The sequence below is a fragment of the Cyanistes caeruleus genome, chromosome 12, assembly GCF_971803275.1.
Source record: "Cyanistes caeruleus chromosome 12, bCyaCae1.hap1.1, whole genome shotgun sequence".
NCBI lineage: Eukaryota > Metazoa > Chordata > Aves > Passeriformes > Paridae > Cyanistes > Cyanistes caeruleus.
In genome coordinates, this window is record NC_141712.1 from 20,077,820 (window position 1) to 20,105,415 (window position 27,596).

A 27,596-nucleotide genomic window follows, 5' to 3' on the forward strand; every position below is an offset into this window, starting at 1 on the left:
TGGCTCTGGCAGGAAAAAGCCAGCGAGTGCAAAGAGCTTTTGTAGGATCTGTCTGGAGAGAAATCTGCAGGATTGCTCCTGCAAACATTGTTTTTCCAAAGGAAAAGTTGGGATTTTATGTAATTTTGTGTAAATGTGGGCACAAGTGTGTCCCAGGTGAGTCTGGGATCAAAGGGATGCTCTGGAGAGAGGGAGGGGATCCCATCCCCACACGTTTTCCTGCTGTTTGGTGAGGTTTTGGATGGAGCAGGAATTGCATTTCCTTTTCCTGAACTTTGCCTCTGACAGCTTCAATAATACAAGATTATCCAATAGGGAATATATTATCCTAAAACTCAGTATATAATCCCAAACTGAATATATTATCCCAAAAATCAATATTATCAACGTTTTGAATTCAAAGTTTTCCACTCCCAGACCTGTTTATTTCCATGTTTTTATTCCAGTCTGGAGCAGGGATCCATTGTCAGATCCCTTGAGGTAATTCAAACCTCTCAGAATTGAACTTTATTTCATTTACCAGGATGGATAAATATTCTCAGAATGCTTAGCAGGGACTCCTCCTCCAGATATTAAAATACTATTAAAATATGGATATTTAAATTATCCAAAATAAGACAAGAACCATCTAATGCGATTTTTAATTTGTTTATAATGCATTTAATTGGAATATTCTAGATTTAAATACACTGAAATCCTTTCTTTGAGTTGCTCAGTCACAAATTAATCCGAGGCAGGAATTTTTTCCCTATCCCTAATCCAGGAGCAGCAGAGGGCAGTAGCATTAAGATGATCCTCAGTTGTTTTCTGAAGGAATGAGAAGGGAATTTGGAGTGGGAGAAATGAGCTGCTCCTTGTAAAGGATCCTTTGGTGAGGACAGGGAAGCTCCCAGTGGAATTTCTGTGCTCCTGGTGCTGCTGTGGAATTCCAAAAGCTTTTCCTCGTTCCAGAACATCTCCTGGAATAACAAACACGGAGAAATGGTTGTTAGAAGAGAAAAAAAATTAAATTAAAAACTCAGTGCAGCTCAGCTGGAGCTTAAAAACTTCTTGGTTGGTTTAGGAAAAAAAATAATTCTTATTTTTAACTGATGTTTCTTCAGGAATTGTAGTGAATTGTCCTAAATTTGCTCCTGGTTTTAGGAGCAAAAAGGCAAAAAAATAATTTGGAAACAATTGTGCTTTGTGCAAACTCCCAGAGTATTTATGGAAACTCTATTTATGGATAAAATAAAAGTGTTTAAATACTTCATGATGCTTAAATAGAAGCATTTTACAGGCAAGATTTTTTTGGGTTTGCTTGAGGATTTTTTTATGCATCAGCTTTTTAATTTGATGCTCACAGAGCTGGGTCCCCACTTTGTCCCTCAGAGTAATTAATGCAAAACACAAAAATCACCATATTTAGTACTAAAAACTTCATTTTTAGGCAAAATAGTATTTTAGCAAATGAAAAATGGGAAAATTTTCTTTTGAAGCAGTCCTAAAGCTTAGGATTAAAAAAGGCTTGAGGGAAAACTCTCCAAGATGATGATCAGTACCATCCAAAAGATCTCCAGGGAAATTAATGTGGTGAGGAAAACAGGAATATTTCTGTTAAATCTGGCTTAAAAATTACATGTCATGAAATATTTTTATATATATATGTGCATGTAACACAGATTTATGTGTGATTAATTTGTAGTTTCACTGCAGAATTTAAGATGAATTTGGAGAAAGTTTGCACTTAATTTGGAAGCTTAAAGCAGGATAAAACAGTGCCCAGGAGGATAAAAACTGAGCTCCAGGCTCTGGAAGAGTCCTGAAACAAATTGTGCTCATTTTAAAATAAATTCTTAATTTATTATTATTAATATTAATGTAATTATTATTAATAATTTAATTATAAACTCTGAGTTTCTCTACCCCAGCACAAAGGACAGACCTGCAGTGACACCCAACCAAACGAAAAATAGGGAGAAACCTTCAGGAATTTGGATGGGAAAAGACATTCTATCCAATTACAAAATTCAGATATTAAATTGAAAATGCCATTTTTGCTCCATGACAAAATTTATCCATTTTGGGGGCAAATGAGGGGATGCAGAGGCTGGGCTGGAGCAGAGCTTTTTCTTGGATTTTTCCCTCAGGATTTAGCCATTATTTCAGGCAGCTTTTCCCAATCCCAAATCTCTTTCTCACCTCACAAACCTCTCCTTTTTCTTTGCCTTTCTAATTAAAAGCAGCAAAATTCACAGAGAGGTGACAAAATGAGCTTTTCTTTTCATTTGATATCAAATAGGAATTTATTTTATCCTCCTAAATGACTTTTTTTTTTCCATTTGTGAAATGTTCTGGCAGCTGGAAAGAATGACCAGAGGTGATTTGTTAATCTGTTACAGGCAGTTCTTTGATAGTCCCTCAGTTCAGAGTGATCCGTGCTTGTAAAACAAGATTTTTTTTAATGAAGCCTTTGGAAAAGGAGAATATTTTCTGCCTATTTTTTGATTTTTCTCCTCAGAGAAGGTGGGTTTGTTCCATTAAAATTCCATTCAAGCAGACAGGAGCATTTATAATGCTCCAAAGAATACCTTCTCTATTTTGGAGTATATTATGTTCTTTATTCACCCAAATCTTGTTTTAATATTGCTGTAAACTTAATAAGAAGAGATGAGATAGGAAGTGATAATCTTTTAAATATAAGGAAAAATCATTTTCTCCACCTTGATAGGAGGCAGAGGTCTAAGCTGCCTCTTATTAGAGCTGTTGGTAATAAAAATCTCTGCTTGTAGACTGGCAGTGCTCACAAAGCTATCGGGGCTCATCTGGAGAAATAATTTCTTTTTTGTTTTGTTTATTTTTTTTTCTCTCTCTCTCTCCTTTCCCTGCTTTTCATTTATGACTTTTCTCATCACGTGATCCCAGCCCCGTCTTGATGCTCCAGGTTTCCCTTCTCCCATCCCTCTGTCCGTGCTCTGCTCTCATTTATTTTGGAATATTTGGGGTGTCTGGAGCATCCCCTGCCCCAATGCCAGCCCAGGCAGGATTTGGGTGTTTTTAACCTGGAGAAAAGGAGGTCAGGGGAACTCCCCTCTCCCTTCCCACTCTAGGAAGCAGCACGGGGAATCTTGAGGAGTTTGGGCTGTTCCCAGGTTTTGGGTGGCAGGGTTCAGTGGGATTTTGGGGTGGTTTGTGGCTCTGGGAATCTGTGATGACTAAAAATGGGAAATGGCTCCTCTTTTTCATCTCCTCTCTGTTAAAACACTCGAGTTTTTGCCAACTTTGGGCACCAAACCCATCCCCTTTAAAAATTAAACCCCAGCTGAAGGATCAATTTCTCTTTTTCAAAGCCAGACCTGTGTGATTTACAGAGATTTTTAACAAGGCACTGTTAACTACAGTGAAATTTGACGGTTGGTTGACTTTTGTTTGTGTTCATAGATTTAATCCTTCACATAGTTCAACTCCATTTCCAGGCCAACTTTCCAGAACCCTTCAAATCTTTTGAACCTGCTGAGCAATAAATAAATTTTATCTACGAAATTCTGATAAACTGAAGAAGTATGATCCAAGATCCTGAATTTGGGATTAGGCTTGCACATCAATTAAAATAAAACCCTACCAGATGAGCACTTTGTTGCTTGATTTAGACATTAAAACCCTCCTCGGTAGCCTGGCTTTAATTCCTGCTCTCAGCTGCTGTTTTAATTATTTTAATAATAATTTCCTTTATTCAGTATATTAGGATATATTTATTCAAGGAGGAGCATTTGGAAAGTCTGCTTGGAAAACCATCCTCTGTAGCCATTTCTTTGGTGTTCTGTGAGCAGAATTCCTCTTTGTGGAGTGAGGATTTGGAATGATGAACTTGCTCTGTTTGATTTGATGCAGTCTGCTGGGATTAATTGGCTCCTGCCTGCATCAATTATCCACTCAGAGCTATCAGTTCCTGCCCGGGCTGGAAGCAAAAGCAGAACTGCTTCAGCCACTTTTCCTTTGATACAAACTCTGGGCTCCCACCAGGCCTGACTGAATGAATCTGTTTTAAAAATCACCTTTATTTTTTTTTTTTTTATTTTTTTTTTTTTAATAACAACCATTTTTATTCCTAAAATCTGTCACTCTGGAATGTTGCTAAATGTTTGCGTTAAGCAGCACAAGTGAGGTCACCAGGAGGAAGTGTTGGGATTATTTCTGGTGGCAGAAGGGAATTTCCAGTTAACTGGAAATGAGGGATTCATCCCACAGGAATGGCACAGGAGAATTTGGACAAGGGATGGAGTGACAGGACACAGGCAATGGCTTCAAACTAAGAGGACAACAGCTTAGATGGGATATTTGGGATAAATCCTTCCCTGGGAGGGAGCTGAGGCCCTGACAAAGATGCCCAGAGAAGCTTTGGCTGCCCCTGGATCTCTGGAAGTGCCAGGGTTGGACACTGGAGCAGCCTGGGATGGTGGAAGGTGTCCCTGCCCTGGCAGGAGTGGGAATAATGTGAATTTTAAGGTCCCTTCCAACCCAAACCACCCTGGGATTCTCTGAACTCCAGCCCATCCTGCATTTTGGTTGTGTGGGGTTTGTGAGGCACCGAATTCAGCCAGAGGCAAAGGCCAGAGAGTGGAAGGGCTGGGAGGGAAAACATGCTGAGATTTTTAGGGAAAAGTCCTAAAAACGATCAGGAATTCACAGTGCTGGGGACTGTGAGATTTTTGGTGTTTGAGTTCAGGACATTTGTGAGGCTGGAAGAATGAGCAGGGAGGAGTTTGTGGAGAGGCTGAGCCACAGGCCCTGGGCAGGAACATCCCTCCAGCCACGGCACCAGAACTTCTGGGCTCAGCTTGGATGGGGTCAATCAATTAAAATTTGATTTTTAATGGATCAATACATAAAAAGCTGTTGTCAGAATAAGAGCAGAGAGACCAGGATGGCTCTGGGTGTTGCCTCAGAGCTAGCCTACAAATCAACAGAGAGGAGATTGAAAAGGGAAGATGGATTTTCTCCTGGGATCCTGTGGGGTGAAATCACTCCAGGAGTGGCCCCTGAGCCTCTTTCTCTGTCCCAAAAGCAGGACATGACCCCCAAACCCCATTCCTGAATTCCACCAGGACCATTTGTGACAGTTTTAGACAAGCCCCAAACTCAGGGAACATCTCTCCTCCTTCCACGGAGATTTTCCAAATTCAAATCATTTGGTGCCCCCTCATTTTGGGTCCTTTTACATTATTTGGAGTAGAGAAAAAGTAGTAGAGGAAATCTGGGATTGTGGATGCTGGAGATCTGGGATTGTGGATGCTGGAAATCTGGGATTGTGGATGCTGGAAATCTGGGATTTGTGTCTGAAATGGACAGACAAAACTGTCCAGGAGTTACTTTCTCCTGTTTTTTTAGAAAATATCATTATACAGAACATTTCCCAGGTACTTCAGTTGTAAAATTCTTCATTAGAGATGCTCCATTGTGAAGATTTAATTTAGAGGTTTTTCTTTGAAGTCTTGCTGGGGTTATTTTATTGAATAAATAAAATCCTTTCATTTTCCATGCCTTGTTCATTTTAATGGGAAGACATGGACAGAAGTGGAATCCATTTGGAGTCTGCTGTCAAAGTTGATTTCTTTCAACCTCTGTCCCTGATCTTTAAAAGAGCAGAGTTTGGTCTGACTGATGACAGTTGGATAATGAAAAAGGAATGACACCCCTCCAGAGCCAGAGCCTTCCAGAGTGAACATTCCATGTTTTTAACAGTTTTAATCTTATTTCCTGTTCCATTTATCAGGCTGAACCAGATTGTTTTGTAAGTATTTATTGTTAGGTTGTGTTTTTTCCCTGCCTGAAATATCAAATAGGAAGAGTTTTCCTTTCAGCCTCGTATCTCAGATAAATATAAATTATCAAATTACAACAGTGGGATCCAACTTGCCAGACTTTGTCAATGCTGAGATTTTGACATTCCTCTTTTCACTCCTTAAATGATTGACATCTCCAAGGAAATCTGTGTTTTTATCTCTTCAGAATTTCCTAGGATGAAAAACTCAAATCCTTTTAACTGTGGATTAGTGCATAAGTGTAAGAAAGGGGAAGTAAATTAATAAAGAAAATCACTGATATTTACATTATTCCCTGGAAGTGAGTAAGATCTCTTTAAATCTATTTTGCTTAGATGGGAAAACAGAAATCAGAAGTAGATTTTCCCAATGATTCTGCATCCATCAGCCCTTAATCCAAACATTTCCAAGCACTGATGATGAAGAAAAGGACTTTAAAACTCACATTCTTGAGCCATTGGGTTGGGCTTTATTAGCCAGACCTTGATGTCAGTACAAGAAGTGCCATTCCTTGTGATTTTTTTTCTGAATTCATTCAAATGCCAGATGAATTCCAAATGTTGATTTTGTGAGGGATTGTGTTTTCCGTGGCAAGGCAAACATTTTATTAAAATGATAAATGGATTTGTCATCTGTTTGCATTTTGCCTGTAATTATGATTAAAGCAGAAATTGGTGCAAAATGTTTGAGTGAACTAAAAAAAAAAAAAAAAAATCCCTGGGTTCTTTTTGACCCAGCTGAGTGCAAAAAGCAAAAGCTGCAAAAGTTCCCATATATATATATATATATATATATTTCTTTTTTCCTCATTTGGAAAGTTATTTGTTTCAGGGAGAAAAAAGCCTGCAATATCATGGAATCACAGAATGGTTTGGGATAAAGGGATTTAAAGATCCAGTTCCACCCATGCCATGGGCAGGGAAACTTCCCATTATTTCAGGTTTTTCCCAACACTTGGACACTTCCAAGGATGGGACAGCCACAACTTCTCTGGGAATGATTTTACTCCTCATAAGCACTAAAAGTAGGGAAATATAGCAGCAAAAACCACAAAAATAATTTATTTTTCAATATCCAACCCCAAATAGATCAGAATTAAATTTTCTGTGAGGGGGAAAAAATGAAAATAAGAATTATTTTCAGCATTCAAAAATAATTAAAAATCCATCTGGCTTCAGAATCATCTTAAAAAGGAGGAGAGATTTGGGAGCAGCTGCTGGGACATGGATGTGTTTGGCTTCATGCTCCATTAAATTTTATGGCTGATCTGACATTATCTGCAGAGTATCCTGGCAGGAATCGGCCATTCCAGGCTCGTGTTCAGGAGCTGGTGTTGGATTTTCCCCCGAGGAGATGGGATGCAGGTGGGCTCAGGTGTGTGCCCTCCTCAGCTCTGTGGAGCTGCAATGGAAATCCCAGGAAAACAGCAACGCTACTGGCATTTTGTGACCTATTCCTAGAGAAAACTGCTTTAAAATTCAACTTTTTTTCCCCTCATCTCTGCAGTTCTGGGCAGAGGTCTAAATGTAACAAAGAGGAGAAGTGATGGGAGAATTGCTCCTTTGAAAGGAAAGAAATTTGGAGCAAAAAATTCCCATTTTTTTTTTTCTGACCAATTAGCAGGTGCTGCATGCAATTACAAGGAGAAATTGAGGGATTATTTGGTATCAGGGCTGTGTGTGCTGCTCCAATTAAACAGAAATATTTTGTTGTAATGTTGTAATTAATTAAAAGAGCTGGAGGTTTACACAGAGTGGGATCCTGGAGCATCCCAAGGAGTTCACATTCCTCAGCAAGGGAGGTGATTCTGGCTGGGATATTTTGGAATACAAACAACATTTTCTAAGCACTCAAACCACCAATAGCAGAGTTCAGCCCAGCCCTTATCACAAATCAATAAAAATGATGCTCCCTCCCTTAGGAAATACTGGAAATATGTAACACTTAAGTAGATATTTATGGATCCAGAGTGAGAATTTGGAGGGTGAATTCCAAAGAAAAAGCCCAGGGTTTATTTTTGGGGTTGGACTCAGTGCTGACAGGAAGCAGGAACCTTTGGGTTTGAGAGCTGACAGAATTTTTTGGGTTCAAGCTGGTTCTTGGGTTTTGCCCAGATCTTCTTGGGACCTCCAGTATTTTATTCTGTGTGAGTATCTTGTTCTGTATTCAAATTTTCAAGTTGGTTTAGAATTATTTTGGTGCTGGAGTTGTTTTACCTGTGGAAAACCAGGAAAAAAATTGGTTTTCTATTCTTAGGATTATCTAGAACTGCCTTGAGAATGAGCTTAAATAAACCCTTCATTTTTATCCCGTTCTTTGACCTTTCTGAGCTGCTATTTTTAGGTCAAACCTCAGACTTTCTCCACTTTATTTACAATATTCATCCATATGTTTAATCAGGTCCTGGTTTCTCCTTCAGGAGGATCTTTGGCATCTTTTTTCTTGAGTTGCTCCTGGAAAAATTTGGTTCTTTAAGGATCTTTCTGTGTTGATTTGGTTCCTCTGCTGTGAGTTCTTTACCCATCAAAGGCTGCCTGGCTCCTGCCTCCCTGCCCTTCCTCCTGGAATTTCTCCTGGAATTCCTGCTGCATTTAGCTGGGAATTCCTGGCCATGCTGGATTCAGAATCTTCTCATGCCACTTTGAGGGAACAACTTCCAAAGACCTCACAGCTTTTCATAAATTCACAGGGATTTGGGCAACTCCTCCGTGTGGTGATTCCAGGGAAAACCTTTTATCCCAGAAAGGTTCTGGCACAACACCATAAATGTGATCTGAAATGATGACCTCATGTAAAAATCACCACGTTGGAAAGACATCAGTAACCATCAGGATGCCACTGGGATTTTTCCTTCTCATTTTCTGTGTGCTGGTTTGAAATTCCCGTGCTGGTGGCGTTCCCACTGAATTATTTGAGCTCATTTTCTTCATCAATATCAGATTTTTCAACATAAATCAGCCCTGACATGTTCCATAATCAATCCTTCTCCCACAGTTTCACTTGGGAGCAACGTGACAGCTCCAAAATCTTTATTTCATGAAAAATCTGCATTGTGCCAGCCCCCACCCTCACCTTCCACCAGCAAGGTGCAATATTTGGGAGACAGCACTTTTAAAAGCCGAGTTTTTGGGACAAAATACACAGAATAAAGGTTATTTTGGGTTTTCCTTGTGAAGCAAACTTGGAACAGGAAATACAATTTTTAAAAAAACCCAGCCCAAATGTGCGCATGTGATTTTTCAAGGATCCAATGGATGGATGAATTCCATGTGGTCCAAGGCAGACAAGGAAAATCAAGGGATATCCTCAGTGGGAAAGCAGAGGATGGAAAACATGGATGGAAGTGAAAATTTGGTATGGGAGAAAGCTGAAACAAGACTGGACTGAGCCCAGCTCCAGGGAATAGGGCTGGTCAGGAATTGCTGCTCTGGACACACTTAAGCCACTTAATTTTCTTTTAACACTGAAAGAAAAAGGTAACTGGGAAATTGGGTCAAAGACAGGGGAGCAGTGAATTTCCAGGAGCAGCTGAAATCCCAGGAGATGCATTTGCACCCTCTGAGGCAGGAGGTGCTAAAAGTGGTTGAAATCACAGGAAGCCCTGGGACTGAGCAAATTTCCAGCAGCGTTGTTTCGGTTCTGAAGGGTTTGTTTATTGTTTTGTGGCAAGAGATGAGGTTGTGATAAGGAGCTCATGCAAGAGCCTCAGGAGCAAAATGCTCTTCAAACCACTGGGATTTTTCCAGAACAGGGCACTGGGTTAGGGATAAAACTCTGGCTGCAGCTCCAGAACTGTGGAATGGTTTGGGCTGGAAGAGACCTTAAAATTCATCTCATTCCACCCCTGCCATGGCAGGGATACCTTCCATTATCCCAGGTTGTCCAATCTGGCCATGGGTACTTCCAGGGATCCAGGGCAGCCACAGTTTCTCTGGGAATTCCATCCCTACCCCTTCCTACCCTCACAGGGAGGAATTTCTTCCCCATATCCCATCCATCCCTGTATTCTTTCAGTTTATACCCATCCTGTCATTCCATGCCCTTGTCCAAGTCCCTCTCCAGCTCTCTCAGAGCCCTTTAGGTGCTGGAAGGCTGCTGAGCTCAAGGAGGAATTCCAAATACTCCAGGAAAAAAGACCTGGAGCCACAAACCACATGGCTCAGAGAGCTGGAGCCGAGCAGAAATAGATTTGTGAAATATTTCATTTTGTTTAATCCAGCAGCTCTTCCTCCTCACGAGGACAGGAGGGTCACGACAACATCCCCTGAGAGGCACAATTATATTTTTATTTGTGTTTTAATCTCTTTAAACCAGACAGTTTTGTCAGATTCTCATTGGAGCTCAGCTCAAGCCCTGTTGAGTTTCACAGCCTGGTTTTGCTCACGCAGAGCAGCCATGGCCAAGGGACAGCCCAGGGGGACAGTTTGGGCTGCCAGAAAGATTTCTGGACTGGAGTCGTGTTTGTTGGGATCTGTAGTGTTGGGTTAGAAAAATCTCTGTTGAGCCTGAGCAGCGCTGTCACTATTTTGGAAGTGCTCTCAGATGGGAGGAGTGATAAATAATCCTCTGGAATGAGGGTCAGTGCTCTGGGAAGGGCCCCACAGACAAGGCAGGAGGTGCTGTGGACATCTAGCCAAGATGTCCAGGTTGGGACACGGGGAGAGGTCTGGAAACAGAAGGAAAGGGGAATTCTGCAGTAGAGTGAGCCTGGGGCAGAGGAAAGAATGAAAGCAGGAGGAGGAAGGAAGGAGCATTGATTTTCCATGTATTCAAAAGAGGTGTGAAATCTCTTTGGAAAGAACCTGAGTTTAAATTTAAATAAGGGACAAGGAAGAAATCTCCATGGAAAGCAGCAAATCCATGGGTTGGATCCAGAACCCCTCTGGAGAAACACAACAGAGGGTGCAGAAAGGTCACCCTGGAGGTGTAGCTGCCACTCCTGGGCTGTCCTAGACAGGGGAGAGAGGCAGAAGAGATTCCTATGTCTGGATCAGCAGCCAAGGAATGTGAGGGATAAAGATAACTTGTGGGATAATTATAAATCCACAGATTCTTCACCCTGCTCCCCTCAAAGCAATGAAACACAGGAAGCCTCAGGACTGAGACAGGACCAGAATGGTTTAAACTTTCTGCCTTTTTGCGTTTTACCTCAGTGTAATCAGGAGCCAGAGCTCAGGAACTGGGATGTGGAGTGTGTATAAAATAATTGTGCAGCAGTGCAGTGAAAAGGAGGAGGGTTTGGCTGTGCTGCTGAGCACTGGCCATGAACTGGTATTGCCAAGGAGAGCAAATGGGTGTTATCCCAGTGGAAGATGGGATTGCTGTTTTGACTGCTGATCCAGGATTCCCAGTGGAACACAGACCTGGGAGACCCTGGATGTTTGCAGAAGTTGTTCCCAGAGCTGTCACCAAGAGCTCAGTGCAACAAAGAGCAGAGTTAAATTTAGCCCACGACAACCTGATCAAAACCAACTCCACAAAGGCAAAGCTTGTCCAGCTCCAGACCCAGCGTGGCCTCCAGAGCTGCCAGAGCTGCCACAGAGTTGGGATCTTGTGGAAAATACTTCCAGCTCTTGCAGCAGGAGGCTCGAGGCAGCTGCTCCGCTGCTCTCCAGTGTCAGTGTGAGCTCAGCAGGCCTGGGAATGCCTAAAGATTTTATTTAAGGTAGAAACCCAGGGGTTTTGTGGAATGGTTTGGTTGGAAGGGACCTTAAAATTAATCTCCTTCCACCCCAGCCATGGGCAGGGACACCTTCCACTATCCCAGGCTGCTCCAAGCCCTGTCCAACCTGGCCTTGGGCACTTCCAGGGATCCAGGGGCAGCCACAGCTTCTCTGGGCACCTGTGCCAGGGCCTGCCCACCCTCACAAGGAACAATTCCTTCCCAAAATCACACCTAACCCTGCACTCTGGCAGCTTAAATCCACCCTTTCCATGCAGAAATTCCTGCTGCTGTCCAACCTGACCCTCTTGGCCCAGCCTGAGGCAGTTCCCTCTCCTCCTGTCCCTGTTCCCTGGGAGCAGAACCCCCCCTCCCCAGAGCTCCCTTTTCCCCTCATGGCTCCAGCAGTGGCACAGAACATTTTCCTTCTAGAACAGAAATAACATAAGCACAAAATGCGCTGTGGATATTGCACTTTGTGTTAACGCTGGGCTTGGAATCTGCTGGAAGCGTGTGCCTCGGAAGGGGGACGTGATGTGCAGGGCTTGGAACAGCTGGGCTGGAGCCTGGGCAAGGTGCTGGGAAAGGCTTTCCTTCATCATTTCCTTCATCATGGAGCCAGCTGGAAAGGACAGCCTGGCCCAGCCTTGCTGCAGCAGCATTGTCAGCACTGAGGGAACCCAAAACCACCACGCGAGGCCCAACTCCTTCCATGTTCCCCTTGAGCCGATCTTTTAATTCAGGAGAACCACCTGTGTTACCCTGCCCGCCTCTCCTCAGGAGCAGGAGATGACACTTGTGCACAACTTCAGCTTTTGTTTCTCCACACTAAGGAGATCAAGCTGCTGGGAAATATTTCCCCTTGTTCTGTGTCAATTAACACTGGGAGGTTGCTCTCTGAGGAGCCCGGGACAGCCTTTATCTCCTGCATCTCCAGGGCCGTGTTTGTGCATCAATATTTGTCAGGAATTCTCATCCCGACAGCCCAGGCATTATCTCTGGAGCAGATTTTATTCATTAGGCCCAGAAGTGCTGGAGGATTTCACAACAGAGTAAACAAAGGCGGGTTTGTGGTGGAGCATTGGATCCACGTTCCTGTCAGTCCTGCGGCTTCTCATTCCCGCGGCTCATTGGAGCGGGCAGGGTGAGGATGGGAGATACCACAGATTTCTCAGCATCTCAGCCCAGCCAGTGTGAATCATTCCTTTCTTGGAATAACTTTAATGGAAAACCAGGATCCGACCTGATGAGAAAAACGTGCGAAAAAACCTTTTCTTCCTTTTTTGCCTTGTTGAAATGTTGTATTTTTTTTTCCAGACTATTTTTATCCGTGAGCACTTTGTGAAAGCTTTGAAATTTCGGAGTTGTAACATTTGTGGAATTAGAGCATTTGGAAGAGGTTTTTTTCTTAAGGAGCAGCAAAGTTTCAGCCAATTAGAAAAGAAAATTATTTGTGTCTGGGATAGTTTGCTTAAGATTTTAAACAATTTCTGCAGCTTATGGAGGGTTAGGAAGTGGTTGGATTTCCTTCTGAAGAGATAGAACATCCTTTTTAATATATTTCACAGCAACTTCAGATGTTAAAAACATAAGAGGGTTTCTAGCTGAGCAGTGCTGTCAGTAATTCCCTGATTTTGCATGAAGCACTGGATTGAATTCCCTCACATCTTCCCCAGTTTCTCTGTCATTCCTTGGATGTTTTATCTTGATGATTTCAGATCACTGAACAAGTGAAAACCACGAGTTTTTCACCAGTAGAGGGAAGATCAATTTAGTGACTCCCATTTGTAAGAGAAATATTGATGCACTTTGTTGTTTTAGGACTTGGATTTATGGTTCTTGGGGATGGAATCCATTCCTTAATGCCATATAATCCGTGGAGTGTTGGTCATGAAGCCAAAATTTGCTTCTGTTGCCACTGCAAAGTGTAACTTGAGAAAAAGTCCCTTCGCTGATGGTCTGAGGGAGAACAGCCCCCACGACTGGTCACAAAAACAGAATAAAATTGAGGCTGTTGCTGCGTTGTGGAGCTTCTCAATATGTGGTATTTTATCAGTTTAAAAGTTGAGTCAATCGAAAAATGTGCATATAAAACATGAACCCAGCCAACGTGCAGCCTATGGCAGGGAGTGAGGGTTTAGTTTGGATTTTAGGAAAATTTCCATACGGAAAAGGTTGTAAAACAGCTTCTGTGGGCAACCCCGGGCAGTGGCAGATTCCCCATCCCTGGAAGTGTGGAAAAAACATGGATGTGGCACTTGGGACTGGGTTAGTGGTGCTGGGTGATGGTTGATCTTTTCCAATCTTAACAATTCCACTATTTCCTGATTATTGTCCTTGAATTTATTTTGCCAGGTGGGATTCATTCTGGCAATTTGAAGGAATTTGGGGAAAAAACTGATATTTTATAGGAAAATTGAAATTATAACATTTCAGACTCTGGAAAGGACCTTGATGCTGCTCTGTCCCAAATTTCTGGACTTCCCTGGTGCTTTGAGTTTGGTGATGTGACCCTGTTAATAATCAGGAGATTTTTCATCTGAATTCCACTTTTGAGTGAGATTTTTTTTTTCTCTCTGAGTGTCCAGAACCAGTTTTTAACTCCACAGGATTATCCACAGATTTTATGCAGCAGTGAAAAGGAGATTGTCCTGTGCCAGCTGAGTTCCAGGGAAGCACAAATGGGATTTTTTCCCCCTCTTGCATTTTTTGTGGGAATTTCCTGTGGCTCCCAGATTTTTTGGCCTCTGGGGTTGCCCAGTGCAAATCCCACTGTAGACAAACCTTGGGAGTGGTTTCCCTGCACTGTCCCATTTTTAGGGCACTTTGAGCTGCCTAGAAAACATCAGGGAATATCCTATGTAGGAATTCATAAAGACCAAAGAAAACAAAGCAAAAATTCCCTTTGATTTACAGGTTTACAATGATTTCCCCCACACAATCTTTTACTCCTCCGTGTCAGGCACTTGAGACAAAAATCTTGTCTTTGCTGATGAGACTTGGCCAAAAGTCAGCTGGAAAACTCTGCTATTTATCCATTGAGGAAGCAGCTTTTACAAACTTTCCTGAAGGAATTCAGCTAAGTGTTTTCTTTAAATGAATATATTTCCAGAGCCACGTTGTTACAACATCTCGGGCTTCTGGAGCCGCTCCTTCCAGCTCCTTGAAGATCTTCAGCAATTAGGCTGCACTGATAAAGCCAGGGGGGCTTATCTTGTCTCTTCTTTTAGCTCAGAGGAAATAATTTGTGCATTTTATCAAGGATAAGAGGTGGGAAGTGTGAAATCTGATCCCACTCCTGCCACTTGGTGACCCGGAGGAAATTGGTTCCCCACAGCATTTCAGCCCTGCCTGTGTGATAGGTGCTGCTGGGCTCATTTTCCAGGGAATTCTGCAGCTCCTCGAGGATTTCCAACCAATCCCAACCTTTTCAGTGAGCTCCCTGTGCATCACTTTGACTGAAATAAACTAAAAAATGAGGTTATCTGCAGCTTACAATAACTGTGAAATCTTTCTGCTGGAAATCAGTGTGTCCCACTTGTTTTGAAAGATTTTCCCTTCCATTATTCATTACAGGGGCCTTAAAATTATACTCCAGTGACAAAGCCTCTATGTATTTTTAGACAATTGGCATCCAATTCTGGCTGACCTAGAATGTTTCTTTGATGACAATGCCTGTGATCCAGCTGGGTTTGCTGAATGGTTGCATAAACAAAGGCAGATAGTAAAATGTGGGAAAGAAAAGGCTATTTTTATTATATTAGAGACTGTCCAGCCAGCTCCAGGCCCAATTTTAAATGTCATATCTGTAGCACTACGCTTCAACTTAATGCCCTGATCATCTCCAGAATATCTCTGGGATTTTATCATTATTGGATTGCAGGGTTAGGAGGAGGCTAAGAGAAAAAAAGTGCAGAGTGGAGGTGATCCACAGAAAAAGATAATCAGTTTGGTATCTGGCCTTTTCCTTCCTGAAGAATGTAGGTTAAATACATGGAACTGGGAGGGAAAGTCTGAGCTTGATGTTTTCTCCAGTCCCATTTATTCATTTGTTGACCAATTCGTGTTTCATTGCAACAGCTTAATTTTTAATGGATAATAACGCTGCCTGTGGGCAAAGAATTCCAGGTAGGAAAATAAACAGAAGTCTCATTTGAACTCAAATCATGGAATCACAGAACAGTTTGGGTTGGGAGGGATATTAAAACTAAGAAATAATTTTAAAAATGCTCTCATTCTACCTTCCACTGTCCCAGGTGGCTCCAAGCTCTGTCCAGGCTTGGGCACTGCCACGGATCCAGGGGCAGCCACAGCTGAAGGTGTCAGAGGGAAAAATGTGGCCATAATTCAAATTCCAGGTAAATTTAGGGGAAATTTCCGTGTTAATGAGACTTAAGACCAAGTGGCAGAGATCTTCCTTCCATGGATTTACGTTTAAGTTCCACATTATACATAATAATACTGGAATTCTGATTAGATATCCTGATATTCCAGGTCTGGCCTCTCAATTGCCAGGGTTAACCTGTGTCAGGGAGGGACTGGTTGGATTTTAGGAAAATGTTCTTCCCTCAGGAAAACTGGAACAGCTCCCCAGGGAATGGTCGTGAGACCAGAGCTCAAGGAGTGTTTGGACAATGTCCTCAGGCACAGGATGGAATTTTGGGATTGTCCAGGACTCAGTAATCCCTGAGCAATTCCAGGTTCTCCCTGGAGCTGCTGGCAGAGAAGGAACCCCAGCAAATCCCGGCCTCCTACGGGTTTTGGCTGCACCTTGGGCTGAGGAAAACCATTGCTGCCACTGGAAGAAGCAATGGCACAGCCCAGGAGTTCCTGCAGGAATATCAAAAGCAGGAAAATCAGTTGGTTCCACAGGTTTTTACATGTCTGGACATGTTTTTAGCATGGGTGCATTCCCCAGAAGTGCCCCAGCTTTTAACCGTGACCCATCAGCGGAGATTTATTTCTACCCCATAAAACAATGAGGGCACCCAACAATGCTCTGCAGGAGCATCCTAAAATCAGAATGATCCTGTTTGTCTTGGATTGGGAGCTTTGCAGGATTTATTTAGGAGCCTTTTTGTTTATCTGTTAGAAACTGCCTTTCAGTCCATGCTAAGCTCGATGGCTTCAGTGTAATTTTCCATGGTTCAGGCTCGCTGAAGTAATAAATAAAATGTAATAAGAATAAATTATAAATATTTATAAGGCTATTTTCGGCTTTTATGAGGTTCTTAGGATTTTGAATTTAATATCCCAGCCAAGGCTGCACTCAGAGCTCTTCTCTTTCACATCCAAATGCCTGCTCAGGGTTTTGCAGCCGGATGGAGTTTGGCTGCCAAAGCTTCACCTGTGGGGATGCCAAGGAAAGCATCCAGTGGGACAGAGCAAACACGGGCAGCAAAGCCACCATGCACACCGAGTTCACCTCCCCCCAGCCCCTTCCAGCTCCCATCCTCGTGCCCTTGACTCTCCAGAACTCACTCCCACAGACTTGGACACCACCAGGTGTGTCAGAAAAGGTTTTCTGCAAAATATCGGGGAGGAAAAGGGAAAAAAAAAAAAGGCAAAAATAATTGTAAGAAAAGTTGTTTTTAGAAATGATTTTCGGTGCTTGCATTTTAATCACAAATAATTTTGCCTTTACCAAGATTTTCTGTGTTTTTCTTTTAAATTTGGGCTCGATTTAGATGGCAAAACATGTGGGGATCAGTGCTAAAAAAGCACTCAACACAATCTTCGTTTTGGCTTAATGGAAGGACCCAGTCTTTGCAGCCCTTCTCTTGAAGAAGTTGATTACATTCACTGTTAATTAGCAATAAACAGATGGTTTGGGACAAGTGGTTTTAGGTCAGGAGCAGCCTTGGTGAGACACAAGGCAGGTCATGGTTGGAATGAGCTGAACTTTAAGGTCCCAAAGCCAAACCATTCTGTGATTCCGTGAGATTTGGGGTGATGGATCCCAGCAGAGCTCCCACCTCTCCCTCAAAGATTCTTTCCCATGAATGGAAAAAAGGGAGAAGCCTCGTGCTCCAGAATTCCCCTGGAAAAAAGAGATGGCTGGAGTTGAATCCATCATTAAACCCCAAATCTAACAAACAGCTGATTTTTCATGTTAACCTTTATTTGGGGAAAATAACATCCCACAGCCTACGTGGAAAAAAAAAAAAAAGAACCCTTGGCAATACCATTATTAAAGCTGATTTTTGCAAGGCTTCAATGAATTCCTGCCAAAGAAGAGAGCAGGTTGGATGCTTTTTAGTGTTAAGAAATGGGAAAATAACAAATGTTTCCCTGATCCCTGAAGTAATTCATTCTCTGGGTAACATTCTTCATTGATAACTCCATTTTTTATTTTGAAGAATGATCCCAAACCAAGCCAGAAGTTAATAGATGAAAGGAAATTTGCAGAAATACCCTACTGAATACATGGTCTCTGTTAGGATTTGTCTGTTTATTAATATTGTGCATAAAAGTTTTTAAACCCATGTGGGTGGAAATAGGATTTTAGTGTAATGGTAAAATCCATGGACTTACATAAAAATACTCTCTAATTTACTACCAGGATTTTACTGCTGTGTCTAAGATGAAGTATTTTAGAAGAGAAATATTCTTTTCTTGATGTCAAACAGATGTGTTAAAAATAAATTGATTTTAATTTTTTTTTTTAATGTGGATTTTACTGATAAAGGGGATTTTTTTTTCCCATGGATTGAACTTTGTGATTTTATCTGACATAGATACTTGTCAAACATGTGGGTTATGGGCTTTGAAAAAAATGTTATTTAGATATTTCAGCAAGAAATAATAATATAAAAGAGGAAAGAAATATTTTTATTCAACTTGATGCCATTTTTCTAATTTTTTTTCTCTTTTAGAGAGTGATTAGAAAATTAGATTTTCCCCTGTAGCCACTTTGCAAGGAGAGTCCTCTTGGTGTAACAGCTTTGAACACTGGAAGTTTAAATCTTTAAAGGCTCAGTTGTGTGGGAGCTGCGTTTCCAGCTGGGTCTGCTTTATTTCAGTGACAATGTTTAGCTCTGCTCAGCAATGCAGGGAGAAATATGGATTTGGAAGGAGCAGCCTGAAAATTTGAGCAGCAGATAGAGAATTGCCGTGAAGAGGGTGCTCACATTTCAGGGGGAATGTTCAGGATGAGCCATTTTAGAGTGAGGAATCCTCCTTACACTTAGTTTAGCTCCTGCATCACACCCTGAGATAGTGGAGAGCATGAAAAGGGTAAGAGTTTATTTTTAAATATTTAATAATTGTGGTTTAGTCTCAGTTCTCCCAGTTGATTTTTGCTGTGGGGACAATAAATGGATCTGGCAGGCTCTGAAATACATATTAGCAGTTTTTAATAGCCTCAGCATTGACCAAAATGAATAATTTTGGGGTTATTCTTGTTGATTAATTTGGGTTTTAATGGATTATCATGAATATTCCTGTCAGGCACTTCAGCTGTCAGCAGGCATCGTGTGCTGAAGATCTCCGTGGCATCAGCATCAGGAGTTTGGTCCCTTCTAAATAAAACTGAGTGACAGTGCTTAGATGTGGGATTCGATTCTACAATGAAACCTTTCACTTCCAAACTCATCTTCCTGCTGCTTGAATTCCTCTTGGAATTCTTCTTAATTTGCAACAGCAACGCAGAACAGTTGAGTGTTCCGGGAGCCTTTTCCAGTCGTTTCATTGCCTCCATTTAAAGAATATTCCACTCTTTATCCGTGTCTTTTCCCCTTGGCTCTCTCACCCTCTGTATCCTCAGCTCCCCACCTTGCTCAGGTGGTTCCTGATGTGGATTTTGGAGCCAGGGGATTTCTGTAGCTGGGGATGAGCCGAGGAGCGCGAGAGCCACGGTGGAAATTTGGGTGTGAGAGCGGAGTGCTGCTGGGGGATACACGAAGCAGCTGTGCTGCCAGAGCTGAGAAATGTCCCCTTGCATTTGCACAAAAAAAAAAAAAAAGCTGAAAAGTGTCTTGTGATGCTGAATTCAATCTGGGAAGTGTGAGGAGATGTTTTCATTCGGCACCGCTGTGCCTGTTTGTCCCGGGAATCCTTAAAACTCCCAGTCTCTCTTCCACAGGAAAGAACTTTCAGGTCTCTAATATATTTTACTGCTTTTCTCTGGGCCAATTTCTGTATTTTCTTTGGTTTGTTTCTAAGGTTGAGAAGCTAAAGTTGGACACATATTTATTTATATGCATAACACTAAATTCTGTTTTCCAAAATGGCATTTCCTTGTTTCTCAAGCCTTTCACATCGCTTTAGGCTGACACCACAAACCTGTTCTTGGTTACTTTTCCACGAATTTATAATAATTGGTTTGGGAATGGTTGTGGCATTAACCTGTGCTTGTTGGGGATGAATTTCACCTGCCTTTGTGACAATTTGAAGTGTTTCTGCAATGGTTTGGGATCAGAATCTGCTCCTTGCACAGGGATCCTCTCTTCTGAGGGTTAAATTCCTGACAGTTTAAAAATCTTGAAGTGTTTCTCCTCACTGATTTCTTGATTCAGAGTTTCTGACTAAAGATTTGCCGTCTCACAGAAAATCTAACTCCCATTCTCAGCAGATCTTGTACTGGTATTAAGTTATATTCGAGAAGAAAAACATTCTGCAAACTGTATATTTTAAGTCAAAATATTGTGAATTACTTCACCATATTCTCTTTTTCACCAGTAATTATGATACAGCTGAAACAATGACTGTTTCCCCCCTTTAAGTTGTTAAACAGATACAGTCTGTGCCTGCTAAAATGTGTGTAAATTCAAATTTCTGACATTTCTTATTTTGGGGGGGAAGGGAAAATCATTCAAAACACCCCATAGAAATTAATTTTGTGAAATCACTCGAGGGGAATTAGGTCCATCTGCTCAGAGAGTTCAGCCTTTTTAAATTCACTTGCACAAGAAAAGAAAAAGGAGTCATTGTTTGTCTCGAGATGCTCGTGCTGTGAGCTGGGGTGTGTTTTTGTAGCACTGGCTGTGAGCTTTTGGAGGAAGAGGATTGTTTTTGGAAGTGTCTTTTATTTCCTTGCAGATAAAAATGGTAATTAATACATTTTAATTACGTGTGTAAAGTAATGAATGCAGCTATGGACAGATGATGGGTAAGCTCAGAGCTGAATTCCAAGTGAGGGGACACAGAATTACAAGGAAAGAGACATAAGTTCTGCTCATGTCTCTAATTATTCCCAAGCACTTATTAAAACAGGAGTTCAAGAAGATACAGATACTTTTTGCCTCATTCAGTTCATATAAAACATAGAGTTGAACTAAAATCTGGTTTTTGGGCCCCAGCTGAACTCAGAGGGTTTGTTGAGACAGAATTAGGACTGAATCCCTTCAAAATGACTTATACTGATGATTAAAAATAAGGAACCTGCTAAAAAAAATATGTCTATTATATAAATAAAACTCTAGCTTTGCCCCAGCATCTTTAGGTTCATTTTCAACCCATGTTTGAACTCCGGTGAGAGGGAAGGATTTGAGGAGTTTAAAGTTTTGCCAGTGAGCTTTCCCTTTTCAAATCCTGCATTTCCAACTCCAAGGAAGTTTCCAATGAAATCCCAGTTTCCTTGAATCATCAGTGCAGAGACAAAATCCAAAGTGCACAGACTAAATCCAAAGTGCTCCAAAACCCGCTCTGGTTTCATGTCCAGATTTCAAGGCCTAATTAAGTAATGGCTGCAGGGGGTTTCAGATCCTTCGCTTGCAGCTGGATTTCCAAGGGCAGAATAACAGTAGCAGGGTGCTAAAGAACTGCTAAAGATTTATTTTTGTGGCTTTGTGTGGCTGCTCTGCTGAACTGACAGTTCCAAACTTGGCATTAAATGAAAAGATGAATTTTGGAGTTTATCCAGAGTCGCCAAGGCTTGGCTTCAGCCTTTGAACAAAGCCTTGCTTAAAGGAACTTCGATTTATCTGTGGTGATTTTTTTTTTCCTTAAATCTTTTGTTTTCAAAATTGTCGAGTGTTTATTTAATTGTTGTAGTTTAATTTAATTATTGTAGTTTTTTTTTTCCTTTTTTTCCTCAAAATAGTGTTTAACCTTTTAACTGAAGGTCTTGGATGCAGTCTTTGTACAAGGCCTTGCTCAGAGGGCCTACTTGGCACTAAAGGAACTTCAATTTATCTGTGGTGATTTTTTTTTTTTTTCCTTAAATATTTTGTTTTCAAAATTGTTGAGTAGTTTTTTTCAGAATCCTTTTTTCCTTTTTTTCTTTCCTTTGTGTTCAGCCTTTGAACAAAGCCTTGCTAAAAGGGTCTACATGGGACCTAAAGGAACTTCGATTTATCTGTAGTGATTTTTTTCCCTCCCTGAAATCTTTTGTTTCAAAGTTCTTAAGCAGGTTTTTTTTTCTGTGTAATAGAAAATAAGGGTTTTTTCTGTGTAGTTTTTTTTGCCATCTTTTTTCAGAATAGTTTTTTCCTTTTTTATTCAAGGTTTTGGGTTCAGTCTTTGAACAAGACCTTGCTCGGAGAGCCTATGTGGCACTAAAGGAAATTCAATTTATCTCTGGTGATTTTTTTTTTCCTTAAATCTTTTGTTTTCAAAGTTGTTAAGCATTTTTTCTATGTAGTTTTTGGGAGGGTTTTGTTGTGGGTTTTTTTTTTTAAATAGTATTTTCCTTCTATTTCAAGGCCTTGGGTTCACCCTTTAAACAAGGCCTCGCTAAAAAGGTATACGTGGGACCTAAAGGAACTTGAATTTATCCGTGGTCATTTTCCTTCCTTCAATCTCTAATTTTCAAAATCGTATTTTTTCTATGCACAGACTTCTATACTGTTATCTCCGATTTCATTTGGGTCTTTTTATGGAAAAAAAAAATCATCTATGTGAAGCTTTTTTTTTCCCTGTGAAAACACTTGCCAAGGAAATCTTTCTTGCAGTTATCCAAAGGAAAGGTCATTTTTACAGACTTCAGATCTGTGTTTTCAGACAACTCACAAACACCCAGCCAGGAATAGCAGGGGCATCTTTCAACTTTAACCTTCTGTTCTTTAAAATCTGTTTAAAAAAAAATAGAAATTGGAAGAACTTTCATCTTTATCATTGAGTGATTCTTTGGAAAACTCAGATAACAAAGAAGGGGAGAAATGGGAATGTTCAGCTTTTTATTTTGAAACAAACCATGAGTTTTTGAATTTAGATAAAAACATTAAATTAAACCCCCATGAAATACATAACTCACTCCTGGGTTTTTAGCCGTGTGACTTTAATTGGTGTTTATTTCTGTAGATTAAGGCATTAAAAACTTCAGCAGGTTTTATCGCAATTTCTATTGAAACAAAACCCAAATGTTTCTTTATAAAAACCATAAAACCAATATTTCAGTGCAGCTTTTCCTGTAAATATTTTTTTTTTCCCTGAGTTATTTCTTTCTGCCTTTAGCTACAAGTATTTAAAACAAGAAACAGAGCTCAGGAATCTCCTTGAAAACAATTCTTCATTGGGGACAGGCAGCAGCTTCCACTGAGAAAAGGAAACCTGAACCACTTAATGCCTCTATTAATTAAATTTTTAGTGATTTCTCAGGCTGTTGAAAGTGTGGAGATGCACATGATGGATGTTTGGGGATACTCACTCCGGGAAGCTTCCAGGTGAGGGAGACGTGGCTCCCTTTTGCCTTTGGCTGCCTTTCAGACAGGATTTTAGGGAGATTAATGGAAAATACAAGACAAACTCGACCCAGAGGTTGTGCTCGTACAGGAGCTGCAGGGGCTGGTGGCTGGCTTTGTTTTTAACACCTGAAAAGCTGTTTTGTGCTAAATGAAAAGTTGATTTGGGATTCATGGGCTAATTTATTGCTGCATATTGTGCTTTTCTGCTGCTGATGATTTATGGAGCAGAGGGATGATATTTGTGGTTTATAACGACAGACTTGGCCAAATTCTCTGGTTATTAAAGGCTAATATCACGATTTAATTATAATTATAACCTTTCCAAAATCCCTCCTGACTTTCCCTTCTCCTTTATTAAACCTGTCATGTTGGAGGTGTGAGAGATGAGGGAGGGAATTGGGGTGTCCCAGCGGGATCTGGGGAACATTTTCCATTATTTCTCCCCAGGCAGAGGGTCCAGACCTGGACCTGCTTTTGGCATCAGTCCCCACATTCCAGAACGTTCTTCTGGAGCGAGAGGAAAATATCCAAAGAGTTTTGTTTGGATGCTGGGAATGTGCAGCATTAACAGAGTCAGAGCTGAGACTGAGCGTGATATTTGGGTGTTCCCAAAGCTGGGGGTGGCTTGGGAATCCTTTTCCATGGGAATTCCAGAGAAGGACAGAGCCAAAGTGAGGATTAGAGCCAACAGACGGGGCATTGCTGTAGCCAGTCAATAAAGCTCCTAATTAAATGGGGAATATAATTATAATTGATAAAAACATTATAATTATATATATAATATATATAATATATATTAAATATATTATATATATAATATAACCTATTATATATATAATAAAGTATTGTGTATATGTATGTGTATATATATATATATATAAAAAATTGAGTTTGAGAGGAAAATACCTATAGAGGATATTATAATACTATATTATAATTATAATTATAATATCCTTGAGGGTTATGTTCTGAAGGACATTTTTTTTTTAATTAAAAAAAAAGGAAAACGGGGGGGAGGTTTGTATAATTTTCAGGAGGTTGGGGCTCCTTTGGTGCCCTGGCAGAGTGAAGGATAACAGGGAGAGAGTGAAATTGTGTGGAAGAGCATTTGGGTGGGTGTTATATCTAGAAAACTGAATTATCATTGCCAGCACTCAGCAGAAACTGGAGCAGGTTAAAAATGCATCAAAATGCAAATACAGTAAAATTTGTTTTATAAGCATCATCCAAAAATTGTAAATAACATCAGGAATTACTCCAATAATTCTCCTAAACCCATCCTTCAGGGAGAATGCAGGCTCTTTTGGGCTGCTCTCTGCAAGGATCTTCCCAAAAACTTCTCTAAATTAACAAAGTTCTACATCCTGTGGATTATTTTAAACCAAATAAAGCCCCATGTGGGCAATATTTGATAGAAGCCCAGAAGATTTAATTCATAGATCTTAATTGACTCTCGAGCCTAATTAGATTAAATTTATTAAAATCACTTGAATTATGAGTGAGAGTGCTGAGGGATTTAATGGAGTTTATCCCTATATTTTTACAAGTATCCTTGTATTTTATAGTGAAAAAATTACATGTATCTCTATATGTTATCCTTATAAGTGTGTATCCATGTATTTTATAGGGAAAAAATATATCTGTATCTCTATGTTTTATTCATAGATATATGTATATTTATCCCAGTATTTTTCCCTTTTCCTGCTATGGATAGCCACCCTGAAATGTTTACTTTTCCATGGAACAGGACAATCCCTGGCAAGAACAGGATTTTTTTGGATCTCTGACTGTAATTCCAGGCGATCACACAATTCTTTAGTTTGCTCAGTCCATGTAAAATCATCCAGATATTCCATGGATACTGGCTCTTTGCAGGAGTGCAGCTGGAAAAGGAAATATCAGGGGCTTGTGTGGATATTTTATATCTGTATTATTTCTTTATCCGTCTGTGGCTGCAGCTTTCCCAGAAATGTTTTCTGGAGTTGGGGATTCGGGAGGCAGAGCCGAGGAGTTAAGGAGGAATTCTGAGGAATTAAGGAATATGGAGTTACACACTCGCAGGAAAAGCTGGAAGAGCTGCTCAGGGCTTGGGCAGGACACAACTTTTTAATTCCCGAGCTTCCACTGAATTTTTGGGAAGGGCACCTCATGTTTCCCTGCCTTATCTCATGTGCCTGTCCCTCATTTTCTCAGCTGAATTATTTTTGGGGGTGAACATCAGCTCCTCACACTCCCCACGCTTTCATTCCCTGCTGTTCCCTTTCAAACAATCGAGAATTTTGCCATCGGTTTGACGGGACCTGGATCAGACCTTGAAGTTTTCAGCTCCAGCTCCAAATCCCATCCCTGCAGGGATTTAAAAGCCACGTGGATGCAGAGCTTGGGGACTTGGCAGTGCTGGGAATGTTGGACTCCATGGCTTTGGAGGGGCTTTTCCAACCTAAACCAATTTAGGATTTGGGGATTATTGGAGTTGCTTGGCATTTTCTACTTCAGGAGTCATTGATAGTTGGATCCAGCTGTGTGACGTGCAGGGAGCAGAGCTGGGAAGGGTTTGGAGTACCAGGAATGGCTGGGGGGGGCTCAGCCTGCGGAAAAGGAGGCTCAGGAGGGACCTGAATTCCCTGGAGCCAGGTGGGAATTGGGCTCTGCTCCCAGGGAACAGGGATGGGGTGAGAGGAAACAGCTTGAACTTGTTGGGGAACTTGTTTAGGTTGGATATTGGGGGAAAATTCTGTCCTGGAAACGGCTGCCCTGGGCAGTGATGGAATCCCCATTCCTGCAGGGATTCAGCCCATGTGGATTTGAGGTCACGGATCCGTTCCCTTGGCAGTGCTGGGAATGGTTGGGTTTGATGATCTCGGAGGACTTTTCCAGCCTTGGTGGTTCTGTGATTCTGTGTCAGATCAGAGTTGCATTTTCCAAGGTCCAAATCCCTGGATTGTATTTCAGTGGAATTTTTGTCTTGCATTTGGAGCAACACAACTCTTATTTCCATGGGATTTCCATGGGATCACCTTCCTGTGCCTCCCTCTGGAGCTGCCAGGATCCCTCAATCCCAGTCCAGGCTGAGCTCACGCTGCCTTAGCAGCTCAACCTTGAAGCATTCCCAAATATTCCCTGAAAACCCTTCTGTCCGTCCTCTCAGGAGCCAGAGGAATGAAATCCCTGGGAAATTCCCTGTGGGGCTTTGGGAGGAGAGAGAAAATCCTTCAAATTGGCAAAATGTGCTCATCTGACAACACCAAGGCTCCCAAATTTATTATTGTTTTCCTTCAAAAGAGAAATTAAGGAGCATCTTGAAGCACTTGTCCTAATTGGCCGAGCCAGTGCAATCCGGATGGATGCACATTATCCATAGAAAAAGGGGAGGATTGGAAATATTTCCCCCTTTCTGACAAATGGAACCATTTGTTCCTCATTTTTTCCCTATCTAAAGAGAGCTCCCGAGGCCGGGAGAGCCCGGGGAGGAGAGGAGGGGATTTCTTGGCACGGAAAGATCGGCTCTGCCTGGAGTTTTTCCCCCTTTTTTTTGCTTTTCCTACAAATCACCTCGGAAAAAGGGGAAAAAATCCACGAGATAAATCAAGTGAAAGATAAACCCTTTTTATTCTTACATGGGTTTTTGCTCATAAAGCTGTAAAAGATGTGGAATAATGCTGGATAAACCTTCTTGTGTTGGTTCCTGGAGAGATTTTGTGGAAAAAAAAAAAGCAGGAAAACCTGTGGAAAAATTATAGCTAATCATTTTAAAATACAGATAATAGCAATTCTTACAGACTAGGTGCTGTGAGCAGAGCGAGGAGGATAAAAAAAATGAAGTTTCAATAACAATAATTTAAATTAAGCAAGGATTTCACAAGCAAAACCGATCTTTTGGCTTTAAAAATATGGAATTTTTTTTTTCCTGTGGAATTAATTCCATGAAGGTACAAATTTTGGGCTTTTCAGGGACATTTTAGGATTAATTTTAAAAACTATTGCTGTGTGCATGTGCTGATTTGTCCAATAATATCCCCAAATATATGGAATTTAAGAGCATCTGAAAAAGGAAAAAAACCTCAAGGTTTGTGGTTATTTCCCTGTGTGTCAAATTTTTTGGTGTCAAACCCAGATTTTGGGTTGGTTTTTTTTTTTATTCATTACAGGTACAAATTAAATAACTATAATTATCAGATCAGAATTTATTTGCTTTCAGCTGAATGGAGAATTTTCATTTTATGAAACTTTTTGTAATAGCAAATAACATTTGAGATGCATTGTAAGGAGTTTAATATTGCCAATTTTAAAGCAGAACTATTTTTTACTCAATGCTGCAGGATTTTAAAACCCTCACATTTGCAATTAGACAGTAATTAAAGTATATCCCATTAATTATATTTTTATTCCATTAATGATTTTTACTCCCCCAATGTTTTTTTACTCCATAAATTATTTTTACTCCATAAATTATTTCTATTTCATTAATGATTTTAACTCCATTTTTTGCATTTTAACAAACCTCAAGGA

General features: G+C 40.9%; 1 protein-coding gene across 5 annotated transcripts in view; it reads left to right on the forward strand.

Moving 5' to 3' along the window:
• Positions 1-27,596, forward strand: part of BANP (BTG3 associated nuclear protein) — a 109,366-nt gene that overhangs the window by 61,503 nt on the left and 20,267 nt on the right. The window lies entirely within an intron of this gene.